We start from the raw sequence: 16,431 nt of genomic DNA on the forward strand, positions 1-16,431 counted from the left end.
TTTCTGGACTCTGTACCTGCCTACCTGATCATTCTGCCTCCCCTGACCTCAAGCCTGCCTGCCACACTGTACCTCCTGGACTGAACTGGTTTTGACCTTTTGCCTTTTGCCTGTTGTCCGTTATTGACTGGACCATGAGTTCATTCCTGGGTTGGAGTCCGTTCTGCCATTCCCATTGCCTCAAAGCAGTGCAGCCTTCCCTGAGACGGCCTCCTCAGGGCTTAAGTCAAGCCTCGGATTTCTCTGCCATCCCTGCAGAGTACCATGACCTCCTGGAGGTCTTCAGCAAGGCATATGCTACTTCTCTTCCCCCGCATCATCCCTACAATTGTGCTATTGACCTTCTCCCAGGCACCACACTGCCTCGTGGTCGGCTATATTCCCTATCCGGCCTGGAGACCAACACCATGGAGGAGTATATTGAGTACTCGGCTGCATCCCCTGCCGGCGCAGGCCTTTTCTTTGTGGAAAAGAAGGACAAGATCCTGCGTCCGTGCATTGACTACCGGGGCCTTAATGACATAACGATCAAGAATCGTTACCCATTACCACTCCTCTCCTCGGCTTTCCAACCGCTCCAGGTGGCTGCCATCTTCTCCAAACTGGACCTTCGGAATGCCTACAACCTGGTTCGGATACTCGAAGGGGATGAGTGGAAGACAGCCTTCAACAGTGCCAGTGGACATTATGAGTACCTGGTTATGCCATTTGGACTCACCAATGCCCCCGTTGTCTTCCAGGCCCTGGTAAACAATGTGCTCCTGGACATGTTAAGCTGTTTTGTGTTTGTCTACCTCGACGACATCCAGTTTTTTACCCGTTCTGCCCAAGAACACGTTCGACAAGTCCTTCAGCGCCTCCTGGAGAACCAGTTATTTGTGAAAGCAGAGAAATGCGAGTTCCACCGTTCTACCCTCTCCTTTCTGGGTTATGTCATCGCTGAAGGAAATATCCAGATGGACCCGGAAAAGGTGAAAGTAGTGGATTGGCCCCAACCTACATCCAGGGTGCAGATACAACATTTCCTGGGGTTTGCCAATTTCTACCGGCGTTTCATTCAAGGCTACATCACCCTGGCGGCCCCCCTCTCGGCACTCACTTCTCCAAAGGTACCGTTCACATGGTCCCCATCGGTTGACAGAGCCTTTGTGGACCTGAAGTGTCGGTTCACTACGGCCCTCGTCCATACGGACCTGTCCTGTCATTTTGTGGTTGAGCTCGCTTCTTCTGATGTTGGAGTGGGGGATATCCTGTCCGAGTGATCTGTCCAGGACCAAAAGCTCCATCCCTGTGCCTTCCTGTTCCATCATCTCAACTCTGCAGAAAGAAATTGCGACGTGGGTAACCAAGAACTCCTGGTGGTCAGATGGCACTGGAGCTGTGGAGACACTGGCTGGAGGGAGCAGAACATCTGTTTTTGGTTTGGACCGACCACAAGAATTTGAATATCTCTACACAGCCAAGCGCCTTAACTCCAGGCAGGCCCGGTGGGCTCTGTTAGTCACCAGGTTCAACTTCACCATTTCCTGTCGCCCAGGGTCCAAGAATGTTAAACCTGACGCCCTCTCTCGCCTGTACAGTCCCGCTGCCACATCCTCTGACTCCGAGACCATCCTCCCTACCTCATGCCTTGCGGCTGCTGTGGGCTGGGGTTTTGAGACCCTGGTCCGCAAGGCACATCGTTCCCAGCCTGCCCCTGGAGGGGGCCCTGGCTAACCGGTTGTTCATCCATAATTCAGTCCGGTCCCGGGTCCTGGAATGAGCTCATTCCTCCAGGCTTACCTATCATCCGGGTTCCCATCGAACCGTGGCCTTCCTCCGACAACGTTTCTTGTGGCCCACAATGGTTCCTAACGCATCTGTCTTCGTCGCCGCATGCACTGTTTGTGCTCAGAATAAGACTCCGCGGCAAACCCGTTCCGGCCTCCTTCAGCCCTGGCCCCATATCTCCCTGGACTTTGTCACTAGGCTCCCTCCGTCTGATGGCAACACCGTCATTCTGACGGTAGTCGATCGGTTTTCCAAGGCCGCCCATCATCCCTCTCTCCAAACTACCCTCTGCCAAAGAGAAGGCCCAGATCATGGTGAGCACGTCTTCAGGATCCACAGACTCCCGGCGCACATGGTCTCTGACAAGGGGTCCTCACTTCTGGAAGGCGTTCTGCACCCTTATTGGGTCGTCGGCCAGCCTGACCTCCGGATTCCATCCCCAATCCAACGGCCAGTCGGCGCGGGCAAACCAAGACCTGGAAAAAACCTTAAGATGCCTCGTCTCGACCAACCCCACTACCTGGAGCCGCTTCTCAAGACCAACTCCAGGTTTCATCAACAAGCGGATCGCAGTCGGACTCCAGCTCCTTGCTATAGCATTGGGCAGAGGGTATGGCTATCCACACGGGACCTGCCCCTTCGAGGTGGAGTCCCGCAAACTTTCCCACCGTTTCATTGGCCCTTTTCTTAGTTCCACTGCCGTTCGTCTTTTGTTACCCCGTACTCTCTGTAATCACACTACGTTCCATGTGTCCAGGATTAAGCCCGTGTCTCACAGCCATTTGTCTTCTATTTCCAGGCCCACTCCTCCACTCCCTGTCATCGATGGCCATCCAGCATACACTATGAGATGCCTCCTGAGTGTTCGACCGTGGGGCAGGGGTTTCCAGTACCTGGTTGACTGGGAGGTTTATGGCCCGGAGGAGAGGGCTGGGTACCTGCTAGAGACTTCCTGGACCCAGCCCTCATTGCCGACTTCCACCGCCGGCACCCCGGTCAATCAGGTATGCGCCCGAGGAGGACGCCAGGTGGCGCCCCTGGGGGGGGTTACTGTCACACCCTGATCTGTTTCACCTGTCCTTGTGCTTGTTGTCACCATCTTCCCCATTATCCCCAGGGTATTTTAAACCTGTGTTTTCTGTCTGTGCCAGTTCGTCTTGTATGTTCCAAGTCAACCAGCGTGTTTTTCCCGTGCTCCTGCCTTTTTGTATTCTCGTTTGCCAGTCCTCCCGGTTTTGACCCTTGCCTGTTTTCTGGACTCTGTACCTGCCTGCCTGATCATTCTGCCTCCCCTGACCTCAAGCCTGCCTGCCACACTGTACCTCCTGGACTGAACTGGTTTTGACCTTTTGCCTGACCACAACCATTCTCTTACCTACCCCTTTTGGAATTAATAAATATCAAATACTCAAACCATCTGCCTCTCGTGTCTGCATCTGGTTCTCGTCTTGTGCCCTTATAGGCTCAAGTTTTCAGTGAGCGTGCAATTGGCATGCTGACTGCAGGAAGGTCCACCAGAGTTGTTGCCAGAGAATTAAATGTTAATTTCTCTACCATAAGCCGACTCCAATGTTTTAGAGAATTTGGCAGTCCAACCTGCCTCACAACTGCAGACCACGTAACTACACCAGCCCAGGACCGCCACATCAAATTGTATTTGTCACATGCTTACTTACTTAGAAGCCCTTAACCAACAATGTAGTTTAAAGAAAATACCAGTTGAGAAAATATTGACTAAATAAACTAAAGTTTAAAAAAGTGACACAATAACAAGGCTACGTACAGGGGGTACCGGTACAGAGTCAATGTGCAGGTTAGGTGAGGTAATATGTACATGTAGGTAGGGGTAAAGTGACTCTGCATAGAAAATGAACAGTAAGTACTGAAGCAGCAGTGTAAAGAAAAGCAGAAAGAACAGTCAGGATGGCTGGAGTCTGATTTAAAAAAAATAAAAAATGTAGGCCTTCCTCTGACACCGCCTAGTACAGAGGTCCTGGATGGCAGGAAGTTTGGTGATGTACTGGGCTGGACACACTACCCTCTGTAGCGTCTTACGGTCCGAGCAGTTGCCATACCAGGCAGTGATGCAACCGGTCAGGATGCTCTCAATGATGTAGCTTTAGAACCGTTTCAGTATCTGGGGACCCATAGCAAATCCTCTCAGTCTCCTGATGTGAAATATGCATTGTCCTGCCTTCATGACTATCTTGGTATGTTTGGACCGTGATACATCTGGCTTCTTCACCGCCGGGATCGTCTGAGACCAGTCACCCGGACTGCTGATAAAACAGGAGTATTTCTGTCTGTAATAAAGCCCTTTTGTGGGGAAAAACTCATTGTGATTGGCTGTGCCTGGCTCCCCAGTGGGTGGGCCTGGCTTCCAAGTGTGTGGGCATATGCTCTCCCAGGTCCACCCATGGCTGTGCCCCTGCCCAGCCTAATTAATTTATTTCAATTTATTGATTCCTTATATGAACTGTAACTCAGTAAAATCGTTTAAATGGTTGCGTTTATGTTTTTGTTCAGTATATTTATAAACTGAGTATACTAAACATTAGGAACACCTTCCTAATATTGAGTTGCATCCCCTCCTTCTGCCCTCAGAACAGCCTCAATTCCCTGGGGCATGGACTCTACAAGGTGTCAAATGCGATCCACAGGGATTCTGGCCCATGTTGACTCCAATTCTTCCCACAGTTATGTCAAGTTGGCTGGATGTGCTTTGGGTGGTGGACCGTTCTTGATACACACAGGAAACTGTTTAGTGTGAAAAACCCAGCAGCGTTGCAGTTCTTGAGACAAATGGTGCGCCTGGCACCTACTACCATACCCCGTTCAAATCTTTAGTCTTTGCTTTTCACCCTCAATGGCACACATACAGAATCCATGTCTCAATTGTCTCAAGGCTTAAAAATCCTTCTTTAACCTGTCTTCTCCCCTTCATCTACATTGATTGGAGTGGATTTAACAAGTGACATCAATAAGGGATCATAGCTTTCACCTGGTCAGTATGTCATGGAAAGAGCAGGTGTTCTTAATGTTTGGTATGCTCAGTGTATATCTCTCAATCACAACAGTGAGGCTGTGCTAAAGAGATGTGTTTTACTGCAAATTACGGCAAGTTTCCAGTAGTGCAGCAGTCTGGTGCCATGCTTCAGGAGGTAAATGGATTGTTGTTCTTGTCAGTACTGCAGGGTTTGTTTTCCATCAGTGAAAAATTTAAATAAAGTAATTTAGCAGACGCTCTTATCCAGAACAACTTAGGGTTAAGTGCCTTGCTCAAGGGCACATCAACAGATTTTTCACCTAGTCAGCTCTGGGATTCAATCCAGTGACCTTTTCATTTAGTGGCCCAGCGGTCTTTAGCGCTCTCAACATTTAATCTTCAGTAGTTTAAGATGGTCACGGCCAGGCATGTTGTGGTGGTGGTTGAGGCTAAAGAAAAGAAGGTAGTAAAGAATGGACAAGGAATGATGAGGGACGGGTAGAACCTGGTGAACTTTACTCCCTCTCGGTGACTCTGTGTGGGCTTGGTGGAGCAATGTGATCTTCTCTGGAGCCTCTGCACTGCGCAACAGGATCATGCTGTTTACCTAATGCACAGACAGATACGAGACAGGGGTTATAGTGATGACTCACAGTCAGACCTACAGTAATCTGATGTTCACATCACATTCAGTTTTCATAGATCTTCATTAATGCAAAATGTGGTACAACTATTTGCAAAGGAAAATTAAAACAAGCATTTGTTTGTTCAGGTAATCCTTCTCTGTTTGAGTCTGTTTTCTTCTTTTTGGTGCCTAGTGATGAATACCACCCTAAGTAAAGACATGAGCGTAGCAGCAGGACCAATCGCTAATGCAAATCAGTAGAAAGCATCATCATTATCAACACATGACATGTTGCATATGGAAACACAGCCAGTGGATGAACCAGTACAGTAACAACACTATAACAAGATATGGACATCACATTACAATGTAGTTTTTTCTTAAGAAACCTGTGATGTTTGTCAAATTTCTGGTTTATAGTTAAAGCTGCTATGGTGACATTAGAGGGACTGGGCGCCGCTAGGGTGTTTGTGGTCATTGCCAAGTGATATGGTGGCCTACTGAAGCACACCAGTGAGGTAAGGCAGTTGAACTGAGAAAGCAAGAGGAGGACTGAAGGAGGGAGGGACTATTTTGGAGGAGGAAGTGAAGGTGGAGGGGAAGAGAAGCAGCAGGAGGAGGAAGAGGAGTAGGAGGAAGAGTAGAAGCAGCAGCAGGAGGAAGAGGAGGAGGAGAGTGGCTCTGTGAGGCTTTTGTCAATTAGGCTGTGATGTGTGTTTTCAGCATTTGCAGCTGAGTGGGAGAGTGATTTGCACAGCTGATTGTTTTTTATCAGAGCCCTCCATTGAGGGGGCTGGGTGTAGTGAGCGATATGCATTTTAATGGATTTTAATACATGGAAATGACATTTCAGGGTTGTAGTGAAGAAGTGTCCTTGGGCTTCGTCTGTCTCTGTCTGTCTGTGTCTGCGAGGAAGGGAGGGGACTGCTGTGCTGTTAGAAGAAATGGTGCTTTGGCCAGCGAACCAGCTTTTAAGAGACAAGCCTATCCGTGACAATTATTAGACACACATTTAAATATCTACATTACAGTTCTGTGACCATGGAAATAATCATGTTCTGTAGCATGAGACCCTAGTACTGTACCCTTGTATACCCTTGTGAGAAGCATGGATGCTGTAGTTAGCTATTGTATTTTCTATGCCTGCTGCCACAAAGTTATCTAGTCAGACACATTCCTTGTTACAGGAGCAGGCATAGTTGTGCATAGTCGTCGCTACACTGTTCCAAAAGGGTTAATCGGCTGTCCCCATAGGAGAACCCTTTTTGTTTCCGGGTAGAGCCCTTTTGGGTACCATGTAGAATCCTCTGTAGAAAGGGTTCCACCTGGGCATTGGTCTAAGGCACTGCATTGGTCTAAGCCACAGTGGTCTAAGGCACTGTATCACTAGCTGTGCCACTAGAGATTCTGGGTTCAAGTCCAGGCTCTGTCACCACCAGCCGCGACCGGGAGACCAATGGGGCGGTGCAAAATTGGCCCAGCGTCATCCAGGTTAGGAGAGGGTTTGGCCGACAGGGATGTCCTTGTCCCATTGCGCTGGGTTAAGGTTACGCTGTGCGGCTTGGTCGGGTTTCAGAGAATGCACGCCTCTCCCGAGTCCCTTACAGGAGTTGCAGTGATGAGAGAAGACTGTAACTACCAATTGGGGAGAAAAAGGGGAAGAAAAAAGTGTTCTCCTATGGGGACAGCAGAAAAAACATTTAAGATTCAAGATAATGTCCACACAGCATTGGTTATTTTCATGTGGAGTCAGAGGTGTTGTTTATTTAGAATGAATCACCCTGTTTCTTCTCCCCCCATACTCTGTATTGGTTTCCAGAGAGAGAGAGCAAGGATAGAGAGAGCAGCCCAGTAATTGGGTGCCATGTTCCTTTCATCTGCATTCCTTGTCCTGTTTACCATAGTTACACTGCCCACCTCCCCCTGTACACCCCAAGTACAGGCAGCAAACAGCCTTCTCCCCTTCTCTCTCACAACTATGCCACGTTCATACACACACACACACACACACACTCACGACTACGCCAAGTTTACACACTTACACAAATACGCCAAGTTCACACACTCACACACCACTACGCCATGTTCAAATATAATCATAAAAGTCAATAAACAGTCCTCTGTGCTCTCACCATACTTTCGTCTCACGTCTGCTGGAAGTGTGTATGTGTGTGTGGCTTGCGCCTGCCTTCTGCCTGCCTTTGCCTATTTATTTATTCAGAAAAATGGAAATCCCTTTCCTCATGAAAACTTTTCCATTTCACAGTGTTGCCCTCGGCACTGGATCAGATCATCATCAGATCCTCCTGGTGTTGCTGCTACTCCACCATTTATCGCTCGCTTTCTTTCCCTCTGTTTGTTGTCCTCTCCTTAACCCTTGTTTTCGGGCTACTAAATTATGTCTGTCCTTCAACGGTTCAGTTGTGTTGACTAGAGCAATGTTATAAATGTATTGTTGTTGGTATCAGCTATACAGTGCTATGACTTATAGCTTCTCTTAGATTTCTGTTAGCAGTAATAGTTGTTGTTTTAGGTTGTCTCCCTCACAGACTGTGTAGAGTTCTAGCTAGCTTGGTCATGTTAGTAGAGGGTTAGAGAGTGGAGGGGTTGACTGAGAGTTTAAATCCTCCATCACTTCTCGAAAGTTATAGAGTGAACCCCTCCATGAGAGAGAGAGAGAAAGAAAGAAGAGAGAGTATCTCAGAAAGTGGGAGGCTGAGAGATGAGAGAGGGAAAGAGAAAGTGAGAGTAAGAAGCAGATAAAGCCAGGATAAACAGATATATATATATATATATATATATATATATATATATATAGAGAGAGAGAGAGAGAGAGAGAGAGAGGGGAGATAGTGGTGTCTCCTGGCACAGCGGGCAGTGTACTGATGAGTTGTGGATGGCACCGTGGAGACATGGTGTGGCCATGGGGGATTGTTCTGTGATCGTCTATCCTGGCACACACACACACACACCCACACACAGAACACTGGCATTCATGCATACACACACACACACACAGAACACTGGCATTCACACACACACACACACACACACACACACACACACACACACACACACACACACACACACACACACACACACACACACACACACACACACACACACAGAACACTGGCATACACACACACACACACACACAGAACACTGGCATACACACACACACACACACACACACACACACACACACACACACACACACAGAACACTGGCATACACACACACACACACACACACACACAGAACACTGGCATTCACACACACACACACACACACACACACACACACACACACACACACACACCCTTATATTCTTACAGTTTTTAAAAATGGTTAACAAGCATCGGTCAATACTGAAGCCACTTTTTCAAAACTCTTCACACAGTCTGCATTACCTTGGCCAAACAGTTAATCTCACCTCCAAAACTCACTCCACTCAAACCACTAAAGCACTTCATACATGTCTCAAAATAAGCTTGTTGGACCATAACACTGGCAACAATTCTCATTCAGAAAGCATACATTGTCACTCATAACACATTGACCTAAAAAACACTATCAGGGAGCATTACATAAACTATGAACTTTTCTCTCACTGTTAGATTTTTTTGTTTTGTTTACATAAATCAGTATTTCATTGTAGAATAAGAATAACACCTTTTCACTTTATTGAAAAATTAAAAGTTGAAGCAAAAAACAAATTCCTGAAATTCCAGGGCTGCAATAATGACTACAAAAAACATGTCTAGTATAATCACTCATACTGTACAGTACTGTGAGGGTTCTAGTTCTCATCAACATGTATAGTATAATCACTAATACTGTACAGTACTGTGAGGGTTCTAGTTCTCATCAACATGTATAGTATAATCACTCATACTGTACAGTACTGTGAGGGTTCTAGTTCTCATCAACATGTATAGTATAATCACTCATACTGTACAGTACTGTGAGGGTTCTAGTTCTCATCAACATGTATAGTATAATCACTCATACTGTACAGTACTGTGAGGGTTCTAGTTCTCATCAACATGTATAGTATAATCACTCATACTGTACAGTACTGTGAGGGTTCTAGTTCTCATCAACATGTATAGTATAATCACTCATACTGTACAGTACTGTGAGGGTTCTAGTTCTCATCAACATGTATAGTATAATCACTCATACTGTACAGTACTGTGAGGGTTCTACTTCTCATCAACATGTATAGTATAATCACTCATACTGTACAGTACTGTGAGGGTTCTAGTTCTCATCAACATGTATAGTATAATCACTCATACTGTACAGTACTGTGAGGGTTCTAGTTCTCATCAACATGTATAGTATAATCACTCATACTGTACAGTACTGTGAGGGTTCTAGTTCTCATCAACATGTATAGTATAATCACTCATACTGTACAGTACTGTGAGGGTTCTAGTTCTCATCAACATGTATAGTATAATCACTCATACTGTACAGTACTGTGAGGGTTCTAGTTCTCATCAACATGTATAGTATAATCACTCATACTGTACAGTACTGTGAGGGTTATAGTTCTCATCAACATGTATAGTATAATCACTCATACTGTACAGTACTGTGAGGGTTATAGTTCTCATCAACATGTATAGTATAATCACTCATACTGTACAGTACTGTGAGGGTTCTAGTTCTCATCAACATGTATAGTATAATCACTCATACTGTACAGTACTGTGAGGGTTCTAGTTCTCATCAACATGTATAGTATAATCACTCATACTGTACAGTACTGTGAGGGTTCTAGTTCTCATCAACATGTCTAGTATAGTCACTCATACTGTACAGTACTGTGAGGGTTCTAGTTCTCATCAACATGTATAGTATAATCACTCATACTGTACAGTACTGTGAGGGTTCTAGGTCTCATCAACATGTATAGTATAATCACTCATACTGTACAGTACTGTGAGGGTTCTAGTTCTCATCAACATGTATAGTATAATCACTCATACTGTACAGTACTGTGAGGGTTCTAGTTCTCATCAACATGTGTAGTATAATCACTCATACTGTACAGTACTGTGAGAGCTCTAGTTCTCATCAACATGTATAGTATAATCACTCATACTGTACAGTACTGTGAGGGTTCTAGTTCTCATCAACATGTCTAGTATAATCACTCATACTGTACAGTACTGTGAGGGTTATAGTTCTCATCAACATGTCTAGTATAATCACTCATACTGTACAGTACTGTGAGGGTTCTAGTTCTCATCAACATGTATAGTATAATCACTCATACTGTACAGTACTGTGAGGGTTCTAGTTCTCATCAACATGTATAGTATAATCACTCATACTGTACAGTACTGTGAGGGTTCTAGTTCTCATCAACATGTATAGTATAATCACTCATACTGTACAGTACTGTGAGGGTTCTAGTTCTCATCAACATGTATAGTATAATCACTCATACTGTACAGTACTGTGAGGGTTCTAGTTCTCATCAACATGTATAGTATAATCACTCATACTGTACAGTACTGTGAGGGTTCTAGTTCTCATCAACATGTCTAGTATAATCACTCATACTGTACAGTACTGTGAGGGTTCTAGTTCTCATCAACATGTATAGTATAATCACTCATACTGTACAGTACTGTGAGGGTTCTACTTCTCATCAACATGTATAGTATAATCACTCATACTGTACAGTACTGTGAGGGTTCTAGTTCTCATCAACATGTATAGTATAATCACTCATACTGTACAGTACTGTGAGGGTTCTAGTTCTCATCAACATGTATAGTATAATCACTCATACTGTACAGTACTGTGAGGGTTCTAGTTCTCATCAACATGTATAGTATAATCACTCATACTGTACAGTACTGTGAGGGTTCTAGTTCTCATCAACATGTATAGTATAATCACTCATACTGTACAGTACTGTGAGGGTTATAGTTCTCATCAACATGTATAGTATAATCACTCATACTGTACAGTACTGTGAGGGTTATAGTTCTCATCAACATGTATAGTATAATCACTCATACTGTACAGTACTGTGAGGGTTATAGTTCTCATCAACATGTATAGTATAATCACTCATACTGTACAGTACTGTGAGGGTTCTAGTTCTCATCAACATGTATAGTATAATCACTCATACTGTACAGTACTGTGAGGGTTCTAGTTCTCATCAACATGTATAGTATAATCACTCATACTGTACAGTACTGTGAGGGTTCTAGTTCTCATCAACATGTCTAGTATAGTCACTCATACTGTACAGTACTGTGAGGGTTCTAGTTCTCATCAACATGTATAGTATAATCACTCATACTGTACAGTACTGTGAGGGTTCTAGGTCTCATCAACATGTATAGTATAATCACTCATACTGTACAGTACTGTGAGGGTTCTAGTTCTCATCAACATGTATAGTATAATCACTCATACTGTACAGTACTGTGAGGGTTCTAGTTCTCATCAACATGTGTAGTATAATCACTCATACTGTACAGTACTGTGAGAGCTCTAGTTCTCATCAACATGTATAGTATAATCACTCATACTGTACAGTACTGTGAGGGTTCTAGTTCTCATCAACATGTCTAGTATAATCACTCATACTGTACAGTACTGTGAGGGTTATAGTTCTCATCAACATGTCTAGTATAATCACTCATACTGTACAGTACTGTGAGGGTTCTAGTTCTCATCAACATGTATAGTATAATCACTCATACTGTACAGTACTGTGAGGGTTCTAGTTCTCATCAACATGTATAGTATAATCACTCATACTGTACAGTACTGTGAGGGTTCTAGTTCTCATCAACATGTATAGTATAATCACTCATACTGTACAGTACTGTGAGGGTTCTAGTTCTCATCAACATGTCTAGTATAATCACTCATACTGTACAGTACTGTGAGGGTTCTAGTTCTCATCAACATGTATAGTATAATCACTCATACTGTACAGTACTGTGAGGGTTCTACTTCTCATCAACATGTATAGTATAATCACTCATACTGTACAGTACTGTGAGGGTTCTAGTTCTCATCAACATGTATAGTATAATCACTCATACTGTACAGTACTGTGAGGGTTCTAGTTCTCATCAACATGTATAGTATAATCACTCATACTGTACAGTACTGTGAGGGTTCTAGTTCTCATCAACATGTATAGTATAATCACTCATACTGTACAGTACTGTGAGGGTTCTAGTTCTCATCAACATGTATAGTATAATCACTCATACTGTACAGTACTGTGAGGGTTCTAGTTCTCATCAACATGTATAGTATAATCACTCATACTGTACAGTACTGTGAGGGTTATAGTTCTCATCAACATGTATAGTATAATCACTCATACTGTACAGTACTGTGAGGGTTATAGTTCTCATCAACATGTATAGTATAATCACTCATACTGTACAGTACTGTGAGGGTTCTAGTTCTCATCAACATGTATAGTATAATCACTCATACTGTACAGTACTGTGAGGGTTCTAGTTCTCATCAACATGTATAGTATAATCACTCATACTGTACAGTACTGTGAGGGTTCTAGTTCTCATCAACATGTCTAGTATAGTCACTCATACTGTACAGTACTGTGAGGGTTCTAGTTCTCATCAACATGTATAGTATAATCACTCATACTGTACAGTACTGTGAGGGTTCTAGGTCTCATCAACATGTATAGTATAATCACTCATACTGTACAGTACTGTGAGGGTTCTAGTTCTCATCAACATGTATAGTATAATCACTCATACTGTACAGTACTGTGAGGGTTCTAGTTCTCATCAACATGTGTAGTATAATCACTCATACTGTACAGTACTGTGAGAGCTCTAGTTCTCATCAACATGTATAGTATAATCACTCATACTGTACAGTACTGTGAGGGTTCTAGTTCTCATCAACATGTCTAGTATAATCACTCATACTGTACAGTACTGTGAGGGTTATAGTTCTCATCAACATGTCTAGTATAATCACTCATACTGTACAGTACTGTGAGGGTTCTAGTTCTCATCAACATGTATAATATAATCACTCATACTGTACAGTACTGTGAGGGTTCTAGTTCTCATCAACATGTATAGTATAATCACTCATACTGTACAGTACTGTGAGGGTTATAGTTCTCATCAACATGTATAGTATAATCACTCATACTGTACAGTACTGTGAGGGTTCTAGTTCTCATCAACATGTATAGTATAATCACTCATACTGTACAGTACTGTGAGGGTTCTAGTTATCATCCACATGTATAGTATAATCACTCATACTGTACAGTACTGTGAGGGTTCTAGTTCTCATCAACATGTATAATATAATCACTCATACTGTACAGTACTGTGAGGGTTCTAGTTCTCATCAACATGTATAGTATAATCACTCATACTGTACAGTACTGTGAGGGTTCTAGTTCTCATCAACATGTATAATATAATCACTCATACTGTACAGTACTGTGAGGGTTCTAGTTCTCATCAACATGTATAGTATAATCACTCATACTGTACAGTACTGTGAGGGTTCTACTTCTCATCAACATGTATAGTATAATCACTCATACTGTACAGTACTGTGAGGGTTCTAGTTCTCATCAACATGTATAGTATAATCACTCATACTGTACAGTACTGTGAGGGTTCTAGTTCTCATCAACATGTATAGTATAATCACTCATACTGTACAGTACTGTGAGGGTTCTAGTTCTCATCAACATGTATAGTATAATCACTCATACTGTACAGTACTGTGAGGGTTCTAGTTCTCATCAACATGTATAGTATAATCACTCATACTGTACAGTACTGTGAGGGTTCTAGTTCTCATCAACATGTGTAGTATAATCACTCATACTGTACAGTACTGTGAGAGCTCTAGTTCTCATCAACATGTATAGTATAATCACTCATACTGTACAGTACTGTGAGGGTTCTAGTTCTCATCAACATGTCTAGTATAATCACTCATACTGTACAGTACTGTGAGGGTTATAGTTCTCATCAACATGTCTAGTATAATCACTCATACTGTACAGTACTGTGAGGGTTCTAGTTCTCATCAACATGTATAATATAATCACTCATACTGTACAGTACTGTGAGGGTTCTAGTTCTCATCAACATGTATAGTATAATCACTCATACTGTACAGTACTGTGAGGGTTATAGTTCTCATCAACATGTATAGTATAATCACTCATACTGTACAGTACTGTGAGGGTTCTAGTTCTCATCAACATGTATAGTATAATCACTCATACTGTACAGTACTGTGAGGGTTCTAGTTATCATCAACATGTATAGTATAATCACTCATACTGTACAGTACTGTGAGGGTTCTAGTTCTCATCAACATGTATAATATAATCACTCATACTGTACAGTACTGTGAGGGTTCTAGTTCTCATCAACATGTATAGTATAATCACTCATACTGTACAGTACTGTGAGGGTTCTAGTTCTCATCAACATGTATAGTATAATCACTCATACTGTACAGTACTGTGAGGGTTCTAGTTCTCATCAACATGTATAGTATAATCACTCATACTGTACAGTACTGTGAGGGTTCTAGTTATCATCAACATGTATAGTATAATCACTCATACTGTACAGTACTGTGAGGGTTCTAGTTCTCATCAACATGTATAGTATAATCACTCATACTGTACAGTACTGTGAGGGTTCTAGTTCTCATCAACATGTCTAGTATAGTCACTCATACTGTACAGTACTGTGAGGGTTCTAGTTCTCATCAACATGTATAGTATAATCACTCATACTGTACAGTACTGTGAGGGTTCTAGTTCTCATCAACATGTATAGTATAATCACTCATACTGTACAGTACTGTGAGGGTTATAGTTCTCATCAACATGTATAGTATAATCACTCATACTGTACAGTACTGTGAGGGTTATAGTTCTCATCAACATGTATAGTATAATCACTCATACTGTACAGTACTGTGAGGGTTCTAGTTCTCATCAACATGTGTAGTATAATCACTCATACTGTACAGTACTGTGAGAGCTCTAGTTCTCATCTACATGTATAGTATAATCACTCATACTGTACAGTACTGTGAGGGTTCTAGTTCTCATCAACATGTATAGTATAATCACTCATACTGTACAGTACTGTGAGGGTTCTAGTTCTCATCAACATGTATAGTATAATCACTCATACTGTACAGTACTGTGAGGGTTCTAGTTATCATCAACATGTATAGTATAATCACTCATACTGTACAGTACTGTGAGGGTTCTAGATATCATCAACATGTGTAGTATAATCACTCATACTGTACAGTACTGTGAGGGTTCTAGTTATCATCCACATGTATAGTATAATCACTTATACTGTACAGTACTGTGAGGGTTCTAGTTCTCATCAACATGTATAGTATAATCACTCATACAGTACAGTACTGTGAGGGTTCTGGTTCTCATCAACATGTATAGTATAATCACTCATACAGTACAGTACTGTGAGGGTTCTGGTTCTCCCTCTCTCCTGCATTTGGCCACAAGTTCTCATCAACATTACATCTTATTTCTTCTCTGGCGATGCATCTTGGAAAGTATCTTCTGGAATGTCTAATCCAACCCTGGCAGTCTTCAGGAGAAGTGTCTCCACACCCTGGCAGTCTTCAGGAGAAGTGTCTCCACACCCTGGCAGTCTTCAGGAGAAGTGTCTCCACACCCTGGCAGTCTTCAGGAGAAGTGTCTCCACACCCCGCATTCATGGCATCCGGTATGGACATCTGGTCATGTGGATGATGGTCATAAACCTTCCACCTCCACGCAGGGAAACGCAGGGAAAACAGGAATAGTACTGACATCCTGGGATGTGCAGCACACCAGTCTGTGACTGCAGCAGAGTGGTGGAATGCCACACAACAATGAAGGTAGGGGAGTTTCTTGCCCCTCTCTCCTCTGCTGGTACAAGTCGATTATGCAGGTCATCCAGAAAATAAATGAGCCTCTCTGTATTGTAGGGGCCATGAGTGGTTTGTG

The 16,431-nt window shown here is 43.0% G+C and overlaps 1 protein-coding gene across 4 annotated transcripts in view; it reads left to right on the plus strand.

The window, feature by feature from the left end:
- Positions 1 to 16,431, plus strand: part of fut8a (fucosyltransferase 8a (alpha (1,6) fucosyltransferase)) — a 164,329-nt gene that overhangs the window by 25,460 nt on the left and 122,438 nt on the right. For 2 of the 4 annotated variants that reach the window (XM_031787870.1, XM_031787868.1), the window contains one exon: positions 2,570 to 2,774. The exons of the other annotated variants lie outside the window; for them this stretch is intronic. The gene's annotated coding sequence lies outside the window, so the exon portion shown is untranslated. The remainder of the gene's footprint in view (positions 1 to 2,569; positions 2,775 to 16,431) is intronic. 4 annotated transcript variants of the gene reach the window in all.

This window comes from Oncorhynchus kisutch, linkage group LG14 (genome assembly GCF_002021735.2).
Source record: "Oncorhynchus kisutch isolate 150728-3 linkage group LG14, Okis_V2, whole genome shotgun sequence".
In the NCBI taxonomy this organism is placed as follows: Eukaryota; Metazoa; Chordata; class Actinopteri; order Salmoniformes; family Salmonidae; genus Oncorhynchus; species Oncorhynchus kisutch.